Source organism: Schistocerca americana, chromosome 11, assembly GCF_021461395.2.
Source record: "Schistocerca americana isolate TAMUIC-IGC-003095 chromosome 11, iqSchAmer2.1, whole genome shotgun sequence".
NCBI lineage: Eukaryota > Metazoa > Arthropoda > Insecta > Orthoptera > Acrididae > Schistocerca > Schistocerca americana.
In genome coordinates, this window is record NC_060129.1 from 138,995,782 (window position 1) to 139,010,842 (window position 15,061).

General features: G+C 45.8%; 1 long non-coding RNA gene across 1 annotated transcript; it reads right to left on the minus strand.

Moving 5' to 3' along the window:
* Positions 1-5,122: 5,122 nt before the first annotated feature.
* On the minus strand, positions 5,123-14,742 carry LOC124553673. Its single transcript, XR_006968105.1, has 2 exons — positions 14,636-14,742; positions 5,123-7,089 (listed from the first exon to the last, which is right to left on the minus strand). It is a non-coding gene; the product is annotated as an uncharacterized LOC124553673 (long non-coding RNA).
* Between the last annotated feature and the right edge of the window lie 319 nt (positions 14,743-15,061).

Sequence of the window (15,061 nt, forward strand, 5' to 3'; positions counted from 1 at the left end):
GTTAATTATCTTGGTCAAGTTATAACTAGTGAAGGTGTTCGATCTGATCCAAAATTAACTGAAGATGTAAAGAATTTTCCTGAACCACAGAATCTGAAAGAACTACAATCATCCTCGGGATTGTCAAATTTCTACAGACGATTTGTAGCCGGTTATGCAAATATACCACGTCCAGGGACACAGCTACTGAACAAAAGAGTCACATTTAATTGGTCAACAGAATGTAAAGGGGCAAAGGAAGAACTTAAAAGTGCTCTAGGCACAGCCCCAGTGTTAGCATATCTGGATTTCAGTAAAGCTTTTATTCTTTCAACAGATGCATCCAATTTTGCCACAGGTGCAATCTTGTCTCAAGAAGTTGACGGTCATGAACCTCCAATCTCATTTGCTTCCAGACAATTAAACAAAGCAGAATGTAACTATACTACTACTGAGAAGGAGCTTTGTGCTTTGGGTTTTGGTATAACACATAACAGATGTTTCTTAACAGAAAGAGAATATACAGTTATTACAGATCATGTCGCACTTAAATGGTTATTGAGCTTAAAGGATCCAAGTTCCAGATTAACAAGATGGACATTAAGACTGAGTGAGTACCAGTTTGAGATTACTCACCGACCTGATAAACAACATGTGAATGCTGATGTAATGAGTCGAAAAGTCAATGTTTGTGTTACAATAAGTCAAGAAGAAGAGTTAAAAGCAGCTCAAGAAGAAGATCCACAATGCAAATTATGGAAAAATGATCAACGTTTTCTCGAAATAGATGGATTATTGTACAAAATCACTAGTAAAGGAAAGAGCCTAGTTAGTCCAGAAAGCATGAAACAGCAAATCATGAGAGAACAACACGATTCTTTATTATCAGGGCATTGTGGTAAAAAAGCAACAAACATTAAAATAGCTCAAATGTTTCGCTGGCTGAGCTGCAAAGGTGGCGTTTTCGAGTTTGTTTCACAATGTGATTCCTGTAACAGACGGGATAATGTAGGAAAAAGTAGAGCACCATTGCAGGAACTGCCAGAGACAAGTGAACAACTTGAAAGAGTAGGACTAGATGTTGTAGGACCGTTGCCTAAGACTAAAGATGGAAACAAATACATATTGATAATGTTAGATCATTTCTCTAGATACTTTCTCATGATAACAATACCTGATCAGAGTGCTGAGACTGTAGCTAAAGTTTTTGTAAAAGAATGGATACTTGAGTTTGGATCGCCATTAAGTATAATTAGTGATCAAGAAACGAATTTTATGAGTGAATTACTTAAACAGACTTGTAAGCTCATGCAAATAACTCAGTTAAGGACTACACCAGCACACCCTGAAGGAAATGGAAGAGCCGAAGGAGTCCACAGAACAATTCTTAAAATGGTTAGCCATTATGTGGGCAGCAAACACGACAATTGGGATTACTGTCTACCAGACTTTGTAAGTTGTTACAATGCCAAAATGCACAGCTCAACTGACCTAAGTCCATATGAGATCGTCTACGGAAGAAGACTGCATTCCCCTTGGCCATTGCATGATCGACTGCCGGAATGAGCAATGAACACATAAGGGATCTAGCACGCAAACTAAAGGAAGCATGGAGGGGAGTGAAACAGCGGAATCATCAATCCTTTCTTCAGCAAGCAAGACAACACGACCGCCAAGCAGCAGCGCCACAGTATCGAGTTGGAGATCTTGCATATCTGAGCAACGTGGTGTTAAAGAAGAGTCAAGTCAAAAAGTTTAAGTCTGGGAAAGGACCATATCCAATCTTGGAGCTCCAACTGCCCTTTTGTTCGACTGTCGTTCATGTAAATCGTGTAAAGCCATTTCTGGGTTGCTTTCCTGTAGCACCGCAACAACCAAGGAATTATATGAAGACACAGACGGGCTCACAGAAATGACCAGCAAACACCGACTAACATTATATGGGCACATACATAGAATGAACAGCAACAGACTCACAAAGGGGATTTTTGATGTAGTAAACAGTACAATAAAAAAACCAATTGTGTTCAAGACCTAAAACAAGCAGGGATGCGTATTGAAATGACAAATGAGAGAGAAAGATTCAGAAACAAAATTATGAACACGAAATTTGGAGTAAAAGAAAGGAAGGAAACACGCAAAATATGGACCGAGCAAATCAGGAACACAGCCAACGAATGAAGAGGTTTTGGGAAGAAGGAAAGAGGAAGAAAGCGAAAAAAAAATGAATAATCAAAGCTAATAACTGTCCTCGAGGCAAAAATGTGTAATAATACACTCCTGGAAATTGAAATAAGAACACCGTGAATTCATTGTCCCAGAAAGGGGAAACTTTATTGACACATTCCTGGGGTCAGATACATCACATGATCACACTGACAGAACCACAGGCACATAGACACCGGCAACAGAGCATGCACAATGTCGGCACTAGTACAGTGTATATCCACCTTTCGCAGCAATGCAGGCTGCTATTCTCCCATGGAGACGATCGTAGAGATGCTGGATGTAGTCCTGTGGAACGGCTTGCCATGCCATTTCCACCTGGCGCCTCAGTTGGACCAGCGTTCGTGCTGGACGTGCAGACCGCGTGAGACGACGCTTCATCCAGTCCCAAACATGCTCAATGGGGGACAGATCCGGAGATCTTGCTGGCCAGGGTAGTTGACTTACACCATCTAGAGCACGTTGGGTGGCACGGGATACATGCGGACGTGCATTGTCCTGTTGGAACAGCAAGTTCCCTTGCCGGTCTAGGAATGGTAGAACGATGGGTTCGATGACGGTTTGGATGTACCGTGCAATATTCAGTGTCCCCTCGACGATCACCAGTGGTGTACGGCCAGTGTAGGAGATCGCTCCCCACACCATGATGCCGGGTGTTGGCCCTGTGTGCCTCGGTCGTATGCAGTCCTGATTGTGGCGCTCACCTGCACGGCGCCAAACACGCATACGACCATCATTGGCACCAAGGCAGAAGCGACTCTCATCGCTGAAGACGACACGTCTCCATTCGTCCCTCCATTCACGCCTGTCGCGACACCACTGGAGGCGGGCTGCACGATGTTGGGGCGTGAGCGGAAGACGGCCTAACGGTGTGCGGGACCGTAGCCCACCTTCATGGAGACGGTTGCGAATGGTCCTCGCCGATACCCCAGGAGCAACAGTGTCCCTAATTTGCTGGGAAGTGGCGGTGCGGTCCCCTACGGCACTGCGTAGGATCCTACGGTCTTGGTGTGCATCCGTGCGTCGCTGCGGTCCGGTCCCAGGTCGACGGGCACGTGCACCTTCCGCCGACCACTGGCGACAACATCGATGTACTGTGGAGACCTCACGCCCCACGTGTTGAGCAATTCGGCGGTACGTCCACCCGGCCTCCCGCATGCCCACTATACGCCCTCGCTCAAAGTCCGTCAACTGCACATACGGTTCACGTCCACGCTGTCGCGGCATGCTACCAGTGTTAAAGACTGCGATGGAGCTCCGTATGCCACGGCAAACTGGCTGACACTGACGGCGGCGGTGCACAAATGCTGCGCAGCTAGCGCCATTCGACGGCCAACACCGCGGTTCCTGGTGTGTCCGCTGTGCCGTGCGTGTGATCATTGTTTGTACAGCTCTCTCGCAGTGTCCGGAGCAAGTATGGTGGGTCTGACACACCGGTGTCAATGTGTTCTTTTTTCCATTTCCAGGAGTGTAATAATAAATAATGAAACAGTTTTTATAAAAATTACTATGGAAATATCTAGCAAAAATGAATCAAATGATTAATTACAAGCACTTGCCGAGAATAAGCTGCGAATAAAGAATATACTGTAGTGGGATTTTATCAAGAAGTTACAACAAGCAAAAAGGGAGGAAATGTGCTTTACATAAAATCTGCAAAACATAATGTTGCATACAGTGCCTTCTGGCACTGAAGAAGTACAGAGTCATTAAAAGAAAGGGAGAAACAACGGTTCTGAAATGCAAATGAACGAACGGAACATGAACTAAAGCATCATACAGTTACGAGAAATGGTTTAAAGGGGTTAAAGAACCTTTTGTTCCGTAACAGTACTTGTTCGAGTAAGATGACGCCTTCGTTACTGACCATATGTCTGAAGACCTCAAGTTCCAACATTTCTTCTCTCTGTGTAGAATCGTTAATTCGTCTAATCCTTTTGGATTGTGCCCCAATATTAGTAAACGCTCAGAGAAAGTATAATTACGAACATTAGTAGCTTCCTCCTTTAGCAATTGTTCATTATGTTACAGGCACTACCGGTTTGTCCGATATGAAACACCGGAAAATCACCCCCAAGTAACTCTGTAGGCTCCTGAGCTACGTAAAGGTTAATTTTAAGTTTATAAATTACAGATTAATTTTTTTCTAAAGTGTTATTCGTGGAAAAGCGCAGCCATATTTTTAACTACTATACGTTGCATCAAAAATGGTTCAAATGACTGTAAGCACTATGGGACTTAACACTGAGGTCATCAGTCCCCAAGACTTAGAACTACTTAAACCTAAGTAACCTAAGGACAACACACACATCCATGCCAGAGGCAGGATTTGAACCTGCGCCCGTAGCAACAGCGTGGTTCCGGACTGAAGCGCCTAGAACCGTTCGGCACAGCGGCCGGCAGACGTTGCATCTAATACGATACATTACATAAGTAAGGTACTGAAACACATTTTCCTCTATCAAAATCTTCATTCAGATCGTCACCTATAGTAGTGATTCATTTGTTAGTTTTCGCTTCGAAATTTTTTTCCACCGTTATTAAAGGCCTCAGTTTTGATTAAATTAATTTCTTTCTTTAGTTTTACTGGTGATAGTGGTGCGACTATAGGGTGATGAATAGCTGGATGAAAAAAATTCGTGACTGAGGATGTGTTGAATCTGATCAATATTCATTGCCTTACAGAAGATATTAAAACTGTGTTATTATTATAATATTATTGTTATTGTTATGTACTCACCATGGATTTCACATGCTGTATTGTACACTCATTATGGATGTCTGGTTAGATGTAAGAGTAGGCATTAAGACATTTATGTTGCCATATAAAATATATAAGTAAACATGTGTTTGCAAAATGCCCAATTATGGATGAAAGATTTGCATACCATTTAGAGGAGAATGTAAAGAGACAAAGTAAGTTGTAATAATATGTTTTATTCCTCTCAATCAATTCAATGCATCAAGTGTGGAAATACAATATGTACAAAAATAATGAGGAGAGGGAGACAATAAAAAAACAAACAATAAGAAGAGTCTTGGCACTTTCACACTGGCAGCTCAGGGTGGGGCTGCACACTCACAAGAAAAACGAACACCAGCCAGTGGATGGTGCTAGTACTAGTAGCAAAAACTATAATAGTAATAGTAATAATAGGGGTCCCAGTAACGAGGGAGGGGGACGGGATAGTGGCTCATCAGGAGGAATAGTACGAGCACCTGCGTGTCCCTCATAGCCAGGGTCCAAGGAGGACCGCAGTGGGATGCAGTGGTGCCTCATCTGGGAGTATGTGTGAGTGTGTGTGTGTGTGTGTGTGTGTGTGTGTGTGTGTGTGTGTCCATCAGGCTCATTTCAGGGCTGAGGTAACGGCAGGGAGAGTCGGGTTGTGCAGGCTGAAAAGTAAAGATTTCGCTAGAGGAAGGACTATGGTCATGACATAAACTCGTCAAGTGTACCAGTAAACATCGGGATTAAAATCAGGTGAGCGGTCTAAGAGTGAGAGTTGTGTATTTTCTGAGTCCTTCTCCTGTCACGATTTTAAGCCTCCAGTAGAAATAACTGACAGTACTATTCCCCGCTGGCCACACCAGTCCTCTGAAGGGAACAGTACTGTGAGACTGTGTCGATGTCGTCAACGCCCCCTGTCACGCCAAATTCTATATATCGTCTGCGAAGACCAGTATACTTATTTACAGTTTGAGTTAGTAAATCGGGCAGAGTGAAAAGCATCTGCACGTTTCGGCAGTTTGAGATCATAAGAGCTAGTGCTTGTTTGCATTTTGCGCCTTTCATTCACGCATAAGGGTTGCGTATTTCGAGAAAGATTATGGGTTTAAATGTGGAGTGAGGTCAGCGCTAGCTCCATGGTTTTATCCCATTTGAACCCCATCTCAGAGTCAAGGTTGTGCCATCTGTTTTTTACAAGTGAAGCTGGACGTTGTTTTGGGATATTCTGTGATACAAAAATTTGGTAAATAAGAAGCTAAAACTATGCACAGATGGAGTTCAACTTTCAAGATTATGAAATTGGTTGTAATATGTTGAGGAGGACCAATGAACTGATAAGAGACGCCATCACTGTCTGTACAAAGAATGAGTAAATTGGAGTCGTTTGGATGTAGAAGGAATTTAATAAAGTTTGATGAAGTATGAAGGTGCTGGTTTGACAATTCATCAGATCTGCTGTGGCTGCACATGGAAGATGGATATATTCAACTTTCTCTCATTATTGACTTGAGATTTCTGTAGACACCACCGCTGATGTGTTCGACACAAACCGCTAGATATTCTACCTGGTCTGTGGAACATAAGGAGATTGGGAAGGATAGGATAGTGCCATCTGGCATGTTTCTCCGAGAGAAACTTAATTATGATATAGAGCGTTTGGAGACGAGTCTGCTTTGTGTAGTCGGTCCACCTCAACGTTTGTAACAAAATTGTGATCATCGCCTTTGGGACACCGGTCGAGTTGCGACGTCTGCTACTGACTCGTGTGCAGGTCTAGTGGGTGGGGAGACCCCCACAGTAGGAGGAGCATGTGGGAAATTTGGCAGGGTTAGGCGGCGGATTGGAGGGGGTCGACTAGGTGCCGGGCGGGGGGGGGGGGCTGTGGGAAGGAGGAGGGGGGGGGGAATCGTCGGGGTCGTCTGTGAGACGTGCGACTGTGGCTCCTCGCGGCGAGATGAGACAGCTGGACGCCTAGGCCGTAGCTGCTGCTGTCTGTGGCTGGGGGCGGCGAACCAGCGGCCGGCGTTTGGCGAGGAGGCGGCTCAGGCCGGAGGCGGGCGTCGTGGGGGCGGGCTCTGCCGCGGGGGCGGCGCTGTCCGCCGACTCGGGGGCGGCGGGGGCGGGCGGCTCCTCGCTGGCCGACTTCTCTGCTGACTCTGTAACGACAGGTACAGGACTGTGTTACTGTTGTTGTGGTCTTCAGGCCACAGACTGGTTTGTGCAGCCATCCATGATACTCTATCCTGTGAAACATCTCTGGTTAACTGCTGCAACCTATATCTATCTCAACCTGCTTACTGTATTCATCCCTTGTTCTCCCTCTACGATTTTCACCTCCACACTCTTCCCTCCCTACCTACCAATCCCTTCTCCTAATCAGGTTTTGCCACAAATTTCTTTGCTCTATTCTGAGCCTCCTCATTAGTTACACGATCTACCCACCTAACATTCAGCATTCTTCTGCTGTACCACATTTCAAAAACCTCTTTTTGTCTAAAATATTTATTAACCATCACGTCGCTACAGTCCATACAAATACTTTCAGGAAGAGACTTCCTAACACTTAAATCTATACTCGACGTTAGCAAATTTCTCTTACTAAGAAACGCTTTTTCTTTCAATTGCCAGTCTACATTTTATGTCCTGTCTATTTCAGCCATCATCAGTTATTTTGCTGCCGAAAGAGCAAAACTCATCTACTGTCTCATTTCCTAATCTAACTCGCTCAGCATCACCTGATTTAATTGAACTACATTCCATTATCCTCGGTTTGCTTTTGTTGATGCTCATCTTATATCCCCATTTCAAGATAATTTCAATTCCGTTCAGCTGCTCTTCCAAGTCCTTTCCTGCCTCTGACAGAATTACAATGTCATCGGCAAACCTCAAAGTTTTTATTACTTTTCCCTGAACATTGATTCCTACTCAAAAATTTTTCTTTGGTTTCCTTTACTGCATGTTCAATGTACAGACTGAATAACATCGGTAATAGGCTAAAACCCTCTCTCACTCCCAACCACTGCTTCCTCTCGATTCTTACAACTGCCGTCTCCTTTCCGTACGAAATGTAAACAGCCTTTCGCTCCCTGTATTTTACCCCTGCACCTTCAGAATTTCAAAGACAGTATTTCCATCAACACTATTAAAAACTCTAATTCTACAAATGCAACAAACGTAGGTTTGCCCATCCTTGACCTACCTTCAAAGAGAAGTCGTAGGCCCAGGCTTTCCTCGCGTGTTCCCATATTGCTCCGGAATCCAACCTGGTTAACTGAATTGAGTTAAGTGCGCTCAAACGCAGTGTAATGTATCGATGCTGATGGAGTTGCGGGGGTGCAGTGGCATGAAATGATACTGGCATGAACCATTGAGGCATATGGAACACCAAGAAGGAGTTGTTAGCCGTGTTCCTACATCTGAAAGATGACGGCTACTTAAATTCAGTCGCGTAAGAGCGGCGTTAGCGGCTACTGTGAGGAAGTAAATCTCATTTGCTCTGAATAACACAGCAACGGTCGTGAGCGATAGGTAGTTTTAAGAATCGACGTGAATTGATCTTAGTGAAGAATGAAATGATAATTAAATCAAGACCCTAATCTGTCGACAGGCACTGATATACATCAACGGGGACAGTTGAAAATGTGTGCCCCGACTGGGACTCGAACCCAGGATCTCCTGCTTACGTGGCAGACACTCTATTCATCTGAGCCACCGAGGGCACAGAGGATAGAGCGACTGCAGGGACTTATCCCTTGCACGCTCCCCGTGAGACCCACAGTCCCAGCTTATTGTCCGCACACTACATTCGTAGTGCCTCTGCCCATTACATTCATTGGTCGCGACAGGCAATCTTACCGAGTCCCGTAAGAGTTCGGGGAACGCGTGTGGATCCAGCACAGAAGAGTAAGGTAAATGGCCAGTTAGCCTTAACTATATGGAGATGGTATCCGTTCTTTTGGACATGTCCGAAAGAGCAGATACCATATTCATATAATTTAGTCAAAAATGCCTTTAAAGCGGCAGAGACGTCATTATCAACACCCCACTGAGTTTCAAAGATGTTATAACGGCCCCCTGCCTTAATATGATGAAAATTCAGTTTTATGTTAGTAAATAAAATGTGGCATGCTTTAGGAGAATATAACTTCTCATCAAAACATTTCAAAGATGTTCGCAGGGTGGTCATCACAACGCTGAATAATACTGTTTCAAAGACAAAATTTATGGCTCTTCACTTTTGTTGTCTAGGGGATTATATGTTTATAAGAGGTCCGGATTTTTAAAAAAGGTAAGCCTGGAGACATCCAGTAGTTTTATAGAAGTCATCACATGTTTTTATTCCTCTTTGAAAAACACACGTAAAGTTTACATGGCATCTCTGACAAAACAGTTACATCTTGTGCATCAACCTCTTTGGTTCTGCGATCCACACATCTTTACATGCAATGGAATTAGCTGGCACTAAAAACACTGACCGACGTGACTTTCACAACTACACTGAGCAAACTGCCTGCCGGTTTTTTGACAGTGCTCTTATATATAACCTTCCAAAGAGATCAACAAATTATCACTTTTTTTAGAGTCAGTTAAATTGTTATTAAATGAATTATTTACATGAAATAGTTACGAATGATTCTGGTGGTCAGGTGTTTAGATTAAAAACATAAATGGTGGATTTTACAAATAATTACCAGTATCAACCAAGTGAAATAGCTGGAGTACAAAGTGTTGAATATGACCTTTCTCATTTGTACGATATTCGGGTTAAAAGTAGAACCTGTAAATTACGTGAGTATACATAGCAAAAGTATTATTAAACTTATTTGTTTTTCATACTAAGTGTAGTGAATCACATATGTTGACACTCTGAGTAAGCCAATGTGAGCAAAACATAGCAGTTCCTAATGAAATATTCGTGTTAAAACAGTTTAAATAAATGTACCTTGCTTTTGCAACCTCTTTTGGATCGAAATATTAGATATTAAAGACATTGAAAAACATTGCATCATAATTGCACCCATACGAAATTTAACTAATTTGAGTTTAATTTACTGAGAAATCGTAATTTGTCCTCAGTATCGTATACTTCCATACTTCTTTTCCCTCCTATCGGGATCATTACAAGGTCATGTGATAGGGCTACGAGAAGCTGGGTGTTCCTTCTGCGACACTGCAGAACGTCTTGGCAGGAATGTATCGCTGTATAAGAATGCTGGCAGCGGTGGTCGCGAGAACGTACGGTCGCGTGAAGACTGGGCTCCAGACGGCCACGTAGCACTACCGAGAGGGAAGACCATCGTTTTCGGCCTACGGCGCTAACGAGTCGTACTGCATCTGCAGCAGCAATCTGAGCAGAAGTTGGGCGCCACAGTGGCAGAACGGACTGTTACAAACTGCTTACTTCCAGGACAGCTCATAGCCAGACGCCCTGACCACAAAATATCTCTATTTCCGAGTTCAGTAGTGCCAAGCGAGAGGTCATGGGCCGGCCGAAGTGGCCGTGCGGTTAAAGGCGCTGCAGTCTGGAACCGCAAGACCGCTACGGTCGCAGGTTCGAATCCTGCCTCGGGCATGGATGTTTGTAATGTCCTTAGGTTAGTTAGGTTTAACTAGTTCTAAGTTCTAGGGGACTAATGACCTCAGCAATTGAGTCCCATAGTGCTCAGTGCCATTTTAGAGGTCATGGAGGGCAGAGTGGAGGTCTGTTACGTTTTGCGATGACAGCTGGTACTGCTCGGTGCCAGCTATGGCCGTGTGTTGGTTAGAAGGAAGCCAGTTCAGGGCCTGCAATCAACCTGCCTGTGTGTTGGGGCGCGATTTCGTATGACAGCAGGAGTACTCTCGTTGTTATCCCACACACCCTGACTCCTCCAACACTAAAATTTGCTGATCCGACCTGTTGTGCTGCCATAATTAACATCATTCCGGGAGGAGTTTTCCAACAGGATAACGCTTACTCACCTGCCGCCATTGTAGCCCACCTGCCTGTGTGTTGGGGCGCGATTTCGTATGACAGCAGGAGTACTCTCGTTGTTATCCTACACACCATGACTCCTCCAAGACTAAAATTTGCTGATCCGACCTGTTGTGCTGCCATTCATTAACATCATTCCGGGAGGAGTTTTCCAACAGGATAACGCTTACTCACCTACCGCCATTGTAGCCCACCTGCCTGTGTGTTGGGGTGTGATATTGTATGACAGCAGGAGTACTCTCGTTGTTATCCTACACACCCTGACTCCTCCAAGACTGAAATTAAGATTGCTGATTCGAGCTGTTGTGCCGCCATTCATTAAAGGCGTTCTGGGGGGTGTTTTCCAACAGGATAACGCTCGCTCACCTACCGCCATTGTAGCCCACCTGCCCGTGTGTTGGGGCGCGATTTCGTATGACAGCAGCCTACACACCCTGACTCCTCCAAGACTGAACTTAAATTCGCTGATTCGACCTGTTGTGCTGCCATTCATTAACGGCGTTCCGGGGGGTGTTTTCCAACTGGATAACGCACGCTCACCTACCGCCGTTTAGCCCAGCACGGTTTACACAGTGTAGAGACGTTGCCTAGGCCTGCTAGATGACCTGATCTGTCTCCAGTCGAGCACATACGGGACATCATTGGACAACTCCCACTTCATTGACAAACTGCATTAACAGTCCCAGTATTCACCGAACAAGTGCAATAAGCATGGAACTCCATGCCAGAAACTGACATCCGGCACCTCTTCAACCGAATGCATGCTCGCATTCAACGTTCTGATGGTTACACCGGTTATTAATTTCACATTTGTGATGACTCATCTGGCATACATTAATTTCTAATTTTGAGTGTTAATGACTTAGTTATGTTACCTAGACAAATGCATTCCCGGAATTTCATTACTCAACATTAATTATTTTTTGCTGTTGCTATTTATACTCCGTCATTGTATGTGCCCGAGAGGGACGGGAATCCTGATTGCTACTTCATGAAAGCAGCTGCCGTAATCATTCGGCTAGTTCAGCACTGATCAAAACCTAACCCACACTTCTGTCGTTACTAATGTTTCGCCTACAACCCTTAAGACTCCTGCCGTAGTGCATCTGGGAACTGCGCCATTGGCTGGCAAAGAATTGAGACTGGCCTCTCCAGAAGTTGCACACTAACCTCCTCATTTGCCTTTATTGCTCTTATTTGGTAAGTCTCCTAGAGGGATGAGCTACATCGCCTGACAGAAAAACAAAACTGGGAAGGGAGGAGAAACTGAAATGAAACTTCATTGGTTGAGAGGATACGTTGATTTTATTTCAGTGATTACAAACTCGGCTCAAATTTACAGTATGAGGCGATTTGTCACTATGACATTGCGTTACCTCTGGGCTCGATGTATGCACTGATTCCATTGGGAAGGGTGTCATAAAGCAAGACGCAAGGTTCCCTCCCCCTCCTCTCCCCCCCGCCACAACGTCTGTAACTGATTGTTGTATGTTAACCGAGGACCTAGAAACGATGGAGAGGGTCTGTCCTCGCTGCAGCCTCAGTGCTCCACAACCCCATGACGACTACCGCAGTCCACCCCTCCCCTGCCCCACACCGAACCCAGGGTTATTGTGCGGTTCGGCCCCCAGTGGACTCCCCCTCCCCGGGAACGTCTCACAGCAGATGAGTGTAACCCCTACGTTTGCGTGTTAGAGTAATGGTGGTGTACGGCGTACATGGGGAACTTGTTTGTGCAGCAATTGCTGACATAGTGTAGCTTAGGTGGAATAAGGGAAACCAGCCCACATTCACCGAGGCAGATGGAAAACCGCCTAAAAACCATCCACAGACTGGCTGGCTCACCGGACCTCGACACAAGTCCGCCGGGTGGATTCGTGCCGGGGACAGGCGCTCCTTCCCTCTCTGGAAAATCCGTGCGTTAGACTGCTCGGCTAACGGGGTGGGCCTAACTGATGGTTGATATCCTGGCTGTTCGTGCTGGAACAGAGGTGACATCTGAACTGGTCCCACAAACGCTCCACTGGAGGTAGAGCTAGGGATCTTGCTGGTCACTGGAGTGCCTCACAGACAATTCACAATGGCACATTCCACATATAGCCGAGCATTGTTCTGTTGAAAAATGGTACTGTGATACTGTCGCATGAGAGGTAACACATGAGGATGCAGGATGTGGGTGGCCTACCATTGTGGCCTCAGAGTTCACTCAGTCACTAGCAGCCGTGACCTGATGTATAAGCTGATTTCTTCCCACGATACAACACCATTAGCAACACTGCAGTGTCTCTCCAAAACATTGGAATAATGCCACATCTCCTTAGGTTGCTGCAATACTAACTGATGACAGTAATCTATGGCAGTGCAGTACTGCAGTGCAGTATGACACCATTTTGGAGCAGCCCGTGATTCCTGGTAATGACACCAGTGAAATGCAACCTGTAGTGTTGTGATGCTAATGGCTCCCTCTGCACAGGAGACAGTTAACCCCCTAGTCTAGCTGCTGCTAATCTCCGCCGCGAAGTGTGAAGTGCGTGCTGTAATAAGGTTTCTGACTGCAAAAAACTGTACACCGATAGAAATCTATCGGCAGCTTTGTGAAGTGTATGGGGACAACATAATCACTGAAGGTGGAGTGCGTCAGTGGGTCATAAAATTTAAAAATGGCCGAACTAACGTTCACGACGAAGAGCCAAGTGGAAGACCCAGCATAGAGACTCCCGAACTTGTCGAAAAAGTCGATGCCGCGGTCCGTGAAAACCGTAATTTCACAATAACGGAACTCTCTACGAGTTTTCCACAAATTTCACGAAGTTTGTTGCACGAAATCATTACCGAAAAGCTCGGTTACCACAAGTTTTGTGCAAGATGGATACCAAAAATCTTGACAGAGATTCACAAAATTCAGCGAATGGCTGCAGCGTTAGCGTTTTTGGACGCTTACGAGGAAGATGGCGACTCATTACTCGATCGCATCGTTACTGGTGACGAAACATGGGTTAAGCATGTGAACTGCGAGACAAAATTGCAGTCAATGCAGTGGGGGCACACAAATTCACCCCCAAAAACCCAAGAAATGCGTGCAGACAATGTCGGCAAGGAAGGTGATGGCGACTGTCTTTTGGGACAGAAAAGGTGTGATTTTTGTGGATTTCCTGGAAAGAGCCACTACAATAAACTCTCAAAGGTTTTGCCAAACTCTGCACAACCTCAGAAGAGCAATACAGAACAAGCGCAGGGGACAGTTGGGCTCAAAGATCTTGATGATTCACGACAACACCCGGGCCCACACGGCAAATGCCACTCGTGAAGTTCTCGAATCTTTTAAGTGGGAGTCGTTTCCTCATCCGCCGTACAGTCCCGACCTGGCACCGAGCGACTTCCACTTATTTCCAGCAATGAAGAAGTGGTTGGCTGTGCAGCGTTTTGATGACGACGCACAGCTTCGAGAAGAGGTAGCCACGTGGTTGAAGGCGCAGGCGGCCGAATTTTACGACGAAGGAATTTCCAAGCTCGTCCATCACTACGATAAGTGCCTTAATTTAAATGGCAACTATGTAGAAAAGTAGTATTTAAGTGTGGCTTTCATCTGTATATAATAAAAAAAATTCCAATACTTTATTTATTTTTAATTCCAAAACGTAATGTACTTTGTGGATAGCCCTCGTAATAAGTGCTGCGAGTCCATCAGAGAGAAAGCTACCAGATTTAATCTGCAGGGAGTCGCTCACCTTGCGCCTCGTGCTCCTCAGCGTCCTCGGGGGCGGCGGTGGAGGCGGCGGGGGCGGCCGGCCTGCGCGCCAGCGCGGCGCCGGTGCGCGGAAGGCCTCGGCGCGCGGGGGCGGCGGGGGCGGGCGCCCTGGAGGCGGGCTGCACGCGCAGGCGCGGCCGCTGGCGCAGCTTGCTCAGCGCGTCCGCCGCCGTCGCCGGGCTCGACTCCTGCGAACGGGAAAGACCCTCGTGATGATGGCGCCCTCGTCCCTGCCGAAACGCTGCGGGTACCTCCCTCTCTCTTCTGCGGCTGCCTTCAGACTCCTCGTTTTGCAGTAAATAATGGATTTGGCGAGTCCACTGGCAACGGACCCTTCTCGTGAGGGCCAAACTTCCTGGCAGATTAAAACTGTGTGCCGGATCGGAACTCGAACACGGGACCTTTG